The sequence below is a fragment of the Triticum dicoccoides genome, chromosome 2A (genome assembly GCF_002162155.2).
Source record: "Triticum dicoccoides isolate Atlit2015 ecotype Zavitan chromosome 2A, WEW_v2.0, whole genome shotgun sequence".
Classification (NCBI taxonomy): Eukaryota; Viridiplantae; Streptophyta; class Magnoliopsida; order Poales; family Poaceae; genus Triticum; species Triticum dicoccoides.
In genome coordinates, this window is record NC_041382.1 from 65,731,792 (window position 1) to 65,745,496 (window position 13,705).

Sequence of the window (13,705 nt, forward strand, 5' to 3'; positions counted from 1 at the left end):
TGCTTGGTTCTCTTGTGAAATCTGGATTCCTTTGCCAAGGCAATTGCACCAGTATTGTCACAAAAGATTTTCATTGGACCCGATGTACTAGGTATGACACCTAGATCGGATATGAACTCCTTCATCCAGACTCCTTCATTTGCTGCTTCTGAAGCAGCTATGTACTCTGCTTCACATGTAGATCCCGCTACAACGCTTTGTTTAGAACTGCACCAACTGACAGCTCCACCGTTTAATGTAAACATGTATCCGGTTTGCGATTTAGAATCGTCCGGATCAGTGTCAAAGCTTGCATCAACGTAACCTTTTACGATGAGCTCTTTGTCACCTCCATATATGAGAAACATATCCTTAGTCCTTTTCAGGTATTTCAGGATGTTCTTGACCGCTGTCCTGTGATCCACTCCTGGATCACTTTAGTACCTCCCTGCTAGACTTATAGCAAGGCACACATCAGGTCTGGTACACAGCATTGCATACATGATAGAGCCTATGGCTGAAGCATAGGGAACATCTTTCATTTTCTCTCTATCTTCTGCAGTGGTCGGGCATTGAGTCTTACTCAACTTCACACCTTGCAACACAGGCAAGAACCCTTTCTTTGCTTGATCCATTTTGAACTTCTTCAAAACTTTGTCAAGGTATGTGCTTTGTGAAAGTCCAATTAAGCGTTTTGATCTATCTCTATAGATCTTAATGCCTAATATGTAAGCAGCTTCACCGAGGTCTTTCATTGAAAAACTCTTATTCAAGTATCCCTTTATGCTATCCAGAAATTCTATATCATTTCCAATTAGTAATATGTCATCCACATATAATATCAGAAATGCTACAGAGCTCCCACTCACTTTCTTGTAAATACAGGCTTCTCCAAAAGTCTATATAAAACCAAATGCTTTGATCACACTATCAAAGCGTTTATTCCAACTCCGAGAGGCTTGCACCAGTCCATAAATGGATCGCTGGAGCTTGCACACTTTGTTAGTTCCCTTTGGATCGACAAAACCTTCTGGTTGCATCATATACAACTCTTCTTCCAGAAATCCGTTCTGGAATGCAGTTTTGACATCCATCTGCCAAATTTCATAATCATAAAATGCGGCAATTGCTAACATGATTCGGACAGACTTAAGCATCGCTACGGGTGAGAAGGTCTCATCGTAGTCAATCCCTTGAACTTGCCGAAAACCTTTTGCGACAAGTCGAGCTTTGTAGACAGTAATATTACCGTCAGCGTCAGTCTTCTTCTTGAAGATCCATTTATTCTCAATTGCTTGCCGATCATCGGGCAAGTCAACCAAAGTCCATACTTTGTTCTCATACATGGATCCCAACTCAGATTTCATGGCTTCAAGCCATTTTGCGGAATCTGGGCTCACCATCGCTTCTTCATAGCTTGTAGGTTCATCATGATCTAGTAGCATGACTTCCAGAACAGGATTACCGTACCACTCTGGCGCGGATCTCACTCTGGTTGATCTACGAGGTTCAGTAGTATCTGTTGACATGGATTTTGACCGAGATAAATAAATGTATAAAATATAAATTCAAAACAACAAAAATAAAACGTTCGATGATAAAAAGAATTAATCAATCAACAACTCAATCAACCCAGACATCGACGACCGGCAGCTCCAACTTTGTTGATGTACATTGCAAGAGAAAGTTATAAGCCTCGCAACGACCTAGTCCATCGCGATCTCCCGAGAGCACCGTCCGCTGAAACCGCCCTTATGGAATCATCGTTGTCGCGGGGGGCCCGCCACGCGCAGCTCCGACTTCTCTGTCGTAGCGAGAAACAAACATAGGCGCACCCATTGACGCACTGGGCCGTCGGGACCAGGAGGATTACCTGCGACCAACTCTGCATGTCCACCCTAGGGAAAACGCGAAGGGAAACTAGTCTTCAAGATGACTTCCATAAGGGAAAAGCGACCCGGGAACGACGACATCAGCCGACCCCGCTACAGCAGCGCAAAAGGCTTTCACCCAAAGACAAACCTCAAAGACGAACAAGGCCGGAGAGTACCATGACGACCCTGCGGGAAGGAGGAACAACACCCACGGGCGCCGCACCGTCAGCGTAAATATCACGGCATATTAACAAAATACATAGACGATATAATTGGTGACTAAAGAAAATTTAGCATCAATTAAATCTTTAGTTGGTACGAGCATGCGTCATGTACCAATGCATGCATGCAGGCTTGGCAGCGTACATGCACGAACGTATGGGGTGTGGCCCTCACAGCCCATCATTAATTTGTTTGAGCTAATCAACACAGTCCCATGCATATGCAAAGGCTGCTCCGATTAAACAATCAAGTAAGAAGCCTATACGTGCCTTGTAGCAGGCCCATCTTTAAATAGAGCTTGATCAAGGGAAGTCATTAAACTAATTGGGCCAGAGGGCCATGCGCGCTCCCGCCGAAGTCCCATCAATCAATTCAGGAGACCAAGTCTGCATCACTCCGTTTCCTACCCACGTTCAACCATCCATCCACGTTCCCGCTCCCACGTCCTGCACGACAGCGACGTGCAGGTTGATTCCTTGGCGCGCGCGGCAGCCTCCAAAGGCCATTGCTGCACACCCAGCCCTATAAATACCAGGATGCCTGACTGCTCTAGGGTCGGCCGCTGATCGTTTCTCCCACTGCTAAATTTACACACACACACCATATACAGAAAAAGAAGGAGGACGCAGACGACTTGCTTGCTAAGGTTTGAAGGTGAGATTCATGGCTCTCTCATAGCCCCTGATTTGGCCATTGCGGTACAAGTCAGGGAGATTTCTTCTTCCTCCTCTCCTAAAACTCCAGCCTTTGGTTCGGCCATCGCGGTACAAATCAAGGAGCTGTTTCACTTCATAAAATTCTTGTCTTTGGTTCGGCCATTGTGGTACAAACCAAGGTATATGTTTAATCTACTTCAAAATTTCGTCTTTGGTTCGGCCATCGCGGTACAAACCAAAGAATTGATGTTGTATCCACTCCAAACTCTTGCCTTCAGTTCGGACACACAAATCAAGAAGCAAGTTTCATCTCCCTAAAATTCTTGCCTTTGGTTTGGCCACTGCGGTACAAACCAAAGTGCATGTTTAATCTACATAAAAAAAATTGTCCTTGGTTCGGCCATCGCGGTACGAGCCAAGGAGCATGCATGTTCCTTTTGCATGTTGCATATGTTTCATCCTAATGATCTCCTTCTTGATTCGGTCCCCTTAGCGATACAGGCCAGGACGATCGTCTCGTTTCTTGGTTTGGTCCCTATCCGCGGATACGAATCAAGACAGTATCATAGGCACGAAAACTTCATAAAAAATTGCCTTAATTTGGTCATAAAAAAATGAATCTTATTAAGTTGGAATGAAATGACGAATATGCTAAATTGAATTCATTCTTGTTCGGTTACGCTATGGACCTTATGTGTCGCGTTAGTTGTAATACGAATAAGAATATATAAAATGGTGCTTCACTTGGTTACGCTACACGAGGGCATTATCTTAATGCTACTCGGTGTTAGTAGTAATACGAGCAGGACAAAACTTATTGAAAATGTGTTCATGTTACACACCCAAAAAACCAAAATCATGCAAAATGGATTATAAAACATGTTGCATCGTAAAAAAACCAATCTTACTTGGTTGCACTACACGCGGGCATTATCATAATGCTACACGGTGTTAGTAGTAATACAAGTAATTTTTTTTAATTAAACAAAGTATTTAGGTCACATATTTGGTCCAATTCAAATAAAACATGTCATGAAATGCTCCAACGCTATAAGAGCCTAAACTATTAGCATCATCAAAATTGCACGTCATAAACCAATTTTACTTGGTTACGCTACACGCGGGCACGATATTCGTGTTATGCGATGTTAGTAGTAATACAAGTAAGATAAATCTAAATAAAACATTCATGCTACATATTTTGGCCAAAGTCATATAAAAGATGTTACAAACATGCTCCAATGCTATAAGGGCCTAAACTATTAGCATCATCACAAATGAATATCACAAACTTACTTTACGTGGGTTATGCTACACACGAGCGCCAATGAAATGACGCTATGTGGAGTTAGTGCTAATACCATGTGAGGGACAAACATAAACAAAAATGATAGATGTCATACGACTCATGCAACACCATAATTGCTCCACAAACCTTTGCTTGGTTATGCTGCACGCGGGCATTATCTTAGTGCCACGCGGTGTTAGTAGTAATACAGGTAAAGCAGAACTTAATAAAAATAAGTTCACTCCATATCCACATATGCATACAAAATTCATGCAAAATACATGATAAGGCATATTTCATGTAGCCCACATACGCTTTAAACAAATAAAAATATCATAAACAAACTCCATTCGGGTCAAGCTATACGTGTGTGTCATATCATTGCACCGCGTGGTTAGTATTGATACCGTGTGAAGTCAGAGTCAACAAAATATGGCACATATCATATGCACCATAAAAAGCATCAAACTTGTGTCAGAAAGCTTCAGCCCATTACGCTACACACGGGCACCATATCAGTGTCGCGCGGTGATAGTAGTAATGTGATGATGCAAAACTTATTAAAATTGGCATGTCACATATATACATGCCACCAAAACCAAAGATGTCATATAAAATTCCCAAAGGAAAATATATACATATCCTATATGCCAAACCTAGGATAAAACTATGCCTAGTCAAAATCAACCTGCATTCCACATATAAATGAGGTTGAACACACACACAAATGGTTGCATGCTAGGAAATGTATTCCCAAACATCACACATAAAATCATAGAGGAGTATTTGCATGGAACCAAACTTCAAGTTCATCAAGAAGGAGTTCATCGTCGACCGCAAGGTGGATTTCTCTTGTAGCTTATTGTAATAGGCATGTGATGCAATCCTATGTAATAGATATGTTGGAATTCTTAATCAGGGGTTTTCTCTTCGGAGATGTAATTAACAAATTTTTTATGTAAATGTAAGAGTTCTGGAAATAAAGTACCTGCAATGTTTGATCCTATTTTTTTATGCATTTAAATTTCACTCTGTATCAATGACGTGGACGCGCGTTCTCACGCCCACCATTTTCCCGTCATCAGATTCTGGCACGCCCAGTGGGACATATTTTTCCCCTCATCTTCGAATTCTAACATAGGATTGCAACATATGAATTTCCATAGTACATAAAGCATAAAACATTATGTACACATACGCAAAAAAAAGAAGGAAGAAAACTAATATATGGTTTTCTTTATTTTGAAGGTATGGAGGGACAAGTCCAGCAGTTTGTCACACTCCGCTTTGGTGACCTTTGGTTGGATGTGCCAATTGGTCCACTTGTGGCTGCAGTTAGCAAGAGTTTGGAAACTACAGCTGCATCCTCAACTAAGCCAGAAGAAAAGGAAGTCTCTTCTGAACTGAAGGAAGGGTTTACTCCTGTTCTCACAAAGTCAGCAAAGAGAAGGATGCGTACAGCTGCAAGAGCATCTAAGGATCAGCATGTACGCGAAGCTTCTGCATCTACTTCAGTTCCTCCTGGTTTCACAAAGATGTCACCTACCAAGGTCATGAGCCATGAGGTACCAGCAAAGGTTGTTCGCATGACACCCGAAGAGTGGCCCGTTCTTGCAAAACAGATGGGATCACTAAAGGTGGCGTCGCCAAGACAATCTGCTTCAACTACATCGACCAAAGTTGCTGTGCCCCTTACACCTTCAAAACTTAGGGTGGGCGCGTGCGAAGGGTCAGGAGAAAGCTCACATAAGCTTATCCCAAGCAACGTAAGGGTAGCTCAAAGGGCTTGCTCCGCGGACAAAGGAAAAGGTGTAATGCCTGAGGACACTGAGTCTTCCTCACATGAAGGATCGGCTCGTCCAAGAAACCAACTTCGTGTTGATGCACCTGAATTTATCCCCACCATGGGCTATAATCCCATTGGACCATGCCTAGTGGGTGATCCAAGCAATAGACGCTCGCTCCAATGGCAGGGGGTGTTTGTCACTTCAGATGACTTCCAAGATGGTCATGTGGATCCAACTGCTGCAATATCAGATCCTTTGTCCTCATCGGTGCCAGCACCAAGACCATCATTTGAAGGCTCAGTTGATCCAGCACGTCGTCATCGTCGACGGCAGAGGGCTCACCGTGCATGGCTTGATTTCCCAGTGGCAATTGATGCAAACATGACCAATCAACAACGGAAGCAAGTGGCATATCCCATCAGAAATAGAGAAAGGAAGATCAATGCAAGGATCCGTGGGGGAAGCCATGCTAGCTTCCATGCCGTCATGACACAGAATGTTTGCCAAGCTTTGAAGGAATACTTCCAGGATGCTCTATCTCTGCTGATAATGTTGGTGGCGCCATCATGCGGCGTGTAGAAACTCTTTCGAAGTGGCCAGAATATGAAGAATTTGTGAAAGCAGATCCACGACGACAAGAGTATGTGAAGCAGGCTGCTCATGCATGCAAAAAGCGGGCTGCCTTGAAACAAAGAGAGATGGCAGTACGATCTGATTCGGGCTATAGCAGAATACAAGGAAGAGATTCTCCATTAACAAGCCAAGTCAGTGGAGGAAATGGGGCAAAAGAAATGGCAAGTACAGAAAGGAAGACTACCAGAACTCTCGCCCCATGGCCAACTCGCAAGAAAGTCTCAGGTAACTCATTTGAAGTTTTCAACGCAATGCCAATTGGTGTCAAAGCGGTGACAGACAACAGTAGCGAAACCTCCTCAGCTTCAACGCACTTTAAGAGGAAGAAGGCATGCAAGACTGTTGTAGAAGGTCCTCGCCGCATGTCGCGCAGCCAGAAGGGTTCAGATTATGAAGAACTGGGGTCAAGCAATGGAGGGTCTTACAATCCCCTATCAGATAGCACTCCTTGTCCTTCTGAAAATGAGATAGAACTTCACCATGGTGCAGGGCATACAGAGCAAGTTCTAGCTACAAATGAAACTCGTTCGGTTGAGGAGCAATTAGCCAACCTTACGGCAGCACTCCAACAAAAGGAAGACGAGCTAGCAGCCCTTCGTATTCATATGGGCAATAACCAGAACAAAGGAAATGAAGGGGATGGTGGTGCAAGTGCTAGCAGCCAACATGGAGGAGCAGGGCTTAACCTTGAGGCGATCCAAAGGATGATCGCTGAGGGGGTAAAGTCCCAGTTGATGCAAACTCAGTACTCTATGCGGCCAGGGTATGTTAAGCCATACCCACCCGATGTGGACCTAGTTCCTTTCCCAACAAACTACAGACAGCCGCAGTTTAGTAAGTTCAATGGGAGTGGATCTCCCCATGAGCATATAGCACACTTCCTTGCTGCTTGCCAAGATACAGCCAACAATGGAGCACTTCTCCTTAGGCAGTTTGTACAGACATTGTCTGGGCCTGCCTTTACCTGGTACAGCAAGCTACCTCCAAGCTCCGTAAAAACATGGGAACAAATGCAAAACTCATTCCTTGAGCGTTTCTATAGCACGCAGAGGACGGTGGGCATAACTGAGTTGACCCAAACTGAACAAGGGTTCAACGAGAAGGCGGCTGACTTCATAAATAGATGGAGAAACCTAAGTCTTCACTGCCCACAGCCCATCACTGAGCCAGAAGCAGTGCGGATGTGCATGAACAATCTCCGCTCAGAAGTGGCTGTCCAGTTACAAGGGGTGAGGCCCCTCACGTTTGAAGAGTTGGCTTCAAAATCCACTGATATAGAAAATTATATGCAACTTGTCGCCCGTCAAACAAAAACGACGTTCAACAAGCCTACAGACAAAGGTGGTCAGCGAGAAAAGTTGCCGATGAAACCCAAGTCTGCACAAGCCATGGAGACAACGACGGTAAAACCTCAGTTTCAGCCCAGAAGAGCACCTGTAGGGTACCAAGGACAGCGAGATGCACAGGTTGGTAGGAGGCCAACTCTTAACGAGCGACAAAACAGGGAGTATTCTTTTCCTATAGAAGAAATTGATGACCTTTTCATTGGTTTAAAGGAGTTGAGTCTTATAGAACTTCCCAAGCCCAAAAGGCCAGAAGAAGCTTCAAAATTTAATGACCCAAATTTCTGTCACTACCATCGCATTTTGGGCCATACACTCAAAGATTGCTTCGTTGTGAAGAATATCATACAGAAAATGATCGATGAGGGGACCATTGATACGGACCTCCTCAAGAGCTTAAAGAAAGGAAAGAATTTGGCTACAGCAAATGTTGCCACTCTTCAAGATAGCTCGGTGAGTTGCGCATCTTCAAATATAAGGCCAACTTACGATGATATGATTTTTACATCAGGATATGAATTTACCCCAATTATCTCTTCAGGATTCCTCCCGTGCCTCAGTCATGGGACCACGTCCCAGGGTCAGCGTCAAAGAGAGGCTCACATTCCCTGCAGCCGTGATGGATGGCCCAGTGTACCAGCTTCTCAAGAACCCCAAGACTGCAGGGAGCAGCGGCCAACACGCCGTGCACTACCCCGAGTGATGGAAGATGTCGCTCCTCCGCGCTTCGTACCAAAGAAATATCAGCATTTGGTGAAGCGCATGAAGGTTCCGCCTAGTGAAGAATTCAACGTTCTCACTATAGGCGTGTTTGAGGATGATAGCGAGTCTCTTCACTTCCCCGAAGAAGATGCGCCAGAAGTGGATCACGTCCACCTTAGATCAGGTCGCCAGTTAGCTGACCCACATCCTCCACCTAGAAAGGAGCCTAGGAACAAAGATGTAACCGAGAATGAGACAATCGACCCACCTTCTAAGGTGTCGGTCAAGTATGATGTAATCTCTCATTTAAAGAAAATACCAGCTATGCTTTCTGTGTATGATGCTTTGTCTCTTTCCTCGGATTTACGTAAGGCACTAGTTACGGCATTGTCATTTCCTGAAGATTATAGAGTGGAAGTCTCACAGACTGAAGCTGAGTTAAATGATGTGTTAAATATTACATTCACGGATGAGGACATGTTGTTAGGAGCGAAGAAGCATAACAGGCCTCTTCTTATGTTTGGTGAGATTGATGACTTGCCAACAAATCGCATAATGATAGATGGTGGATCCGCCATAAATTTGCTGCCTCTGCGTACATTGAAAAGGATTGGATATTCCCCTAAGGATTTGAGTCGGTCAAATGTGGTCATTCACGGCTTTAACCAGTCAGGTCAAGAGGCCATGGGTACCATTTCCTTGGTACTAAAAATGGAAGCATTATCTACATACGTGAGATTCCATGTGATTGATGCAGCCACATCTTACAATGCACTATTGGGCCGACCATGGCTGCATGAAAATCAGGTTGTGTCATCCACACTCCATCAGTGTGTCAAGTACAAAGAGAAATCTGGAGAAACAGTAAGAATATTTGCAGATAAGAGACCATTCACCGTAGCTGAATCTTTCTACGCTGATGCAAAATTCTACTTTGAGCCTGTTGAAAAAGTACACAAGCCAAGGCCTGTAATAGTACCTGAGTCAAATATGGTAAATAAAAATACTGAGGAATCCTCATCTGGCCGAAAGATTTATCAGTATATACCAAGTGACCAAAGGAAAGAGGGTGACCCAATATTCCGTGTCATCGATAAATCATCTGTTAAAAAAGGTACCAAAATGCCTATGCTCTTACCTCCTTTGGTTCAACATAAAATTGAGCAGGATAAAGAGGAGCCGCATGAGTGTGAAAATAAAAATAAAAATGTGGTTCATATCACCTTGGAAAATAAAGATGATGAGTCATTGCCTATTTCTCTGTACGATAACTGAGTTTGTATATGATGCAGAAAATGGGATATGATACTCTCACTGGCCCATCGTTGTGCGATGGCCGGGGGCAGTGAGCGCCATTTGAAAAGGCGTTGTCCCGAGAACAACTCGAAGCTCTACGTGAGGGCCAGCCTTTGAAAGAAAAAAGACATGGGCTGGGCTATGAGGTTTGTATGACCTCGACTGAATTTGTAGACCCAACTGAGGCATCCCCACAAATGGAGGATGGTAATCAGCCAACTATTGATGACTTGGAAGAAATAAATATTGGGACAGCCGAGGATCCTCGACCGATTTTTATTGGCGCACGTTTGTCCAAAGAAAAGAAAGAGGAATATCGTAAGTTTCTTTCTGCAAACAAAGATGTCTTCGCTTGGAATTACGAGGAAATGCCAGGCTTGGATCCAGAGGTAGCGGTGCACCAACTTTCCGTGCAAGATGATGTACCCCCAGTAAAACAAGCACAAAGGAGATATCGACCCGAGCTACTCCCCAAGATAGAAGCCGAGGTCGACAAACTCATAGCTGCTGGATTCATTAGGGAATTTAAATATCCTAAGTGGCTTTCCAATATTGTTCCAGTTAAAAAGAAAAATGGTCAAATCCGTGTGTGTGTAGACTTTAGGGACTTAAATAAAGCATGCCCTAAAGATGATTTTCCTATACCTATATCTGAAATACTCGTTGATGCTACCATGAATCATGAAATAATTTCTTTTATGGATGGATATTCTGGATATAATCAAATAAAAATGGCGCCAGAAGATGAAGAGCTAACGGCTTTCAGGACACCCAAAGGCATATTCTGTTATAAGGTCATGCCATTTGGACTCAAAAATGCAGGGGCAACATATCAGCGAGCCATGACCATAGTTTTAGATGGGTTGTTATATGTAATTGTTGAATGTTATATTGATGACATAGTAGTAAAATCAAAACGTGAGGAGGACCATATGAAACATCTTGCAATGGTTTTCGAGCGTCTGAGGGAACATAACTTGAAAATGAATCCCATGAAATGTGCGTTCGGAGTTTCCTCCGGAAAATTTCTTGGTTTTGTGGTCACAAAGAATGGCATCCAAATTGACCCCAGTAAAGTAAAAGCGATCGTTAAAATGCCACCACCCACAAACCTACATGAACTAAAGAGTTTCCAAGGTCATCTAGCATATATTAGGAGATTTATCTCAAACTTATCAGGAAGATGTAAACCATTTTCACGTCTCATGAAGAAGGGTGTCTCATTCGAGTGGGACCAAGCATGCCAAAATGCATTCTTGGACATTAAAAAATACCTTATACACCCACCTATCATGGGTGCACCAGTTAAGGAGCGTCCTCTGATCCTATATACGGCAGCCATGCCTATGTCGTTGGGAGCTCTTTTAGCACAGAATAATGAGTCCGGAAAGGAAATGTCCCTATATTACCTTAGTCGCACCCTCGTGGGGGCTGAGTGCAACTATCCGGACATGGAAAAGATATGTCTCGCATTGGTGTTTGCAGCACAAAAATTGCGCCATTACATGTTAGAGCATACTGTACACCTCGTATCGAGAGCAGACCCTCTCAGGTACATCTTAAATAAAATGGTGCTTTCAGGTAGACTGGCTAAGTGGGCGATGTTTTTGTCGCAATTTGATATAAAGTTTGTGCCACAAAAGGCCATGAAGGGGCAGGCGTTAGCTAACTTCCTAGCTACACATCCAATACCCGATGATTTCCCCATAGAGGATGACTTTCCGGATGAAGATGTGTTCACTACATCAGTTGCTAGTACATGTTGGCAAATGTACTTCGATGGCGCATGTCGACGATCAGGGGCAGGTGCTGGAGTCGTCTTCGTGACGCCTAGTGAAGGAATAATCCCGTACTCATTCACCCTAACTTCAGCAGTTTCAAATAATTCGGCTGAATATGAGGCTTTGATAATTGGGCTTGAATTAGCTCTGAATATGGGGTTAGATTCACTCACTGTTTATGGTGACTCTCAGTTAGTGATCAACCAACTACTGGGAATTTACATGGTAAAGAAAGAAGAATTAATGCCTTATTTCCAACGAGCCAAAATGCTCATGTCCATGTTTGCTGATCTAAATATTCAGCATGTTATAAGAAGTCAGAATGAAAAAGCTGATGCCTTAGCAGGTTTAGCCACTAGTATGTCATTAACTTCACATCAAATGATGGACGTTCGTGTTGAAGAATGCAGAATCCTACCTATACTCGCCGAGGAAGAGGAGACGACGACGTCGGTTGCAATGACTGCAGGTATCTACGAGATTGAAGTTGGAGACTGGCGAAGCCCTTTCCTGGAATACTTGCTCCATGGATATTTACCTCTAGACTCCACGGAAAGGTCTAGAGTTCGGAAAAGGTCAGTTCACTATACATGTATAAATGATACCTTATATAGGCGTTCTTTCGATGGCATCCTCCTCCGCTGTCTAGCAGGGAATGAAATTGTGGAAGCCTTAAATGAAGTGCACGCCGGGGTGTGTGGGGCGCATCAATCTAGCCCTAAGTTATATTATCAATTGCGACATCTTGGTTACTATTGGCCTACCATGTTTGACGACGCCATGAAATTTGCAAAAAGGTGTCACGAGTGCCAGGTACATGGTAATTTCATACATCAACCCCATGAGTCTTTGCATCCCACAAATATTGCATGGCCATTTGAAATGTGGGGAATGGATATAGTAGGACCTATTAATCCGCCATCATCAAAGGGGCACAAATTTATCCTGGCTGCCACCGATTACTTCTCTAAATGGGCCGAGCTTATACCATTAAAAGAGGATAAGGGAGAGCACGTGGAGCACTTCATAAGAACACACCTCATATATCGCTTCGGAGTTCCTTCCCGTATCATGTCTGACAACGGGGGACCATTCAAAAATAAACATGTCGATAAGTTATGCTCGAAATTCAAAATAATTCATCACTATTCTACGGCTTATAATCCGGCAGCTAATGGACAGGCGGAAGCTTTTAATAAAACTCTCTGCAAATTGTTAAAGAAAGTCGTGTCTAGAAATAAGCGTGAGTGGCATGAGAAACTTCTTGAGGCCTTGTGGGCTTATAGAACCACAACACGTACACCAACTGGAATGACACCATACTCCCTCGTATTTGGAGGAGAGGCAGTTCTGCCATTAGAGGTACAAATTACCTCGCTTAGAGTTGCTATTCAGGAGAAACTTTCTGAAGAAGAGGCCATAAAATTACGCCTCGAGGAACTCGAAATGCTCGAAGGAAAACGCCTTCAGGCATTACAAAATTTGGAGGCATATCAGGCTAGAATGTCCCGTGCTTTCGACAAGCGCGTTAAAAGGAGGTCATTCAAGCAAGGAGACCTAGTGCTCACCATCATCCGTCCAATGAATGTTACACGACGGATGGGGGGAAAGTTCGAGCCAAAATGGGAGGGTCCCTACATCATAAAAGAGGTCTACTCTAGTGGTGCATACAGGATAATTTCCCCTGACGGCAAGTATTGCCCGCCACCGATAAATGGGAAATTCCTTAAGCGCTATTATGCTTGAGTAAAAAACAAAATGATACTCCATACCCTCATGAGTGTAAACTGGGGCACACAAAAAGAATAATACTCCACACCCCTACGAGTATAAACTGGGGCACAAAAAAAAAACTCTCCAATGACTTACGAGTATAAACTGTGATGCCAAAAAAAAAAGATCATCCAAAATACTCCACACTCCTACGAGTATAAACTGGGGCACAAAAAAAAACTCCAATGACTTACGAGTATAAACTGTGACGTAAAAAAAAGGGGGTAATAAAAGATAAACATCAAGCAGGCTCCAGACTTCATAAGCTTAAACCATCGTACAAAAAAAGGGTACGTACATGCATTTATATAATAAACAAATAGAGTAAAATGAATAAGGCTGCAGGCCATACACAACGATAGTGTAAATAA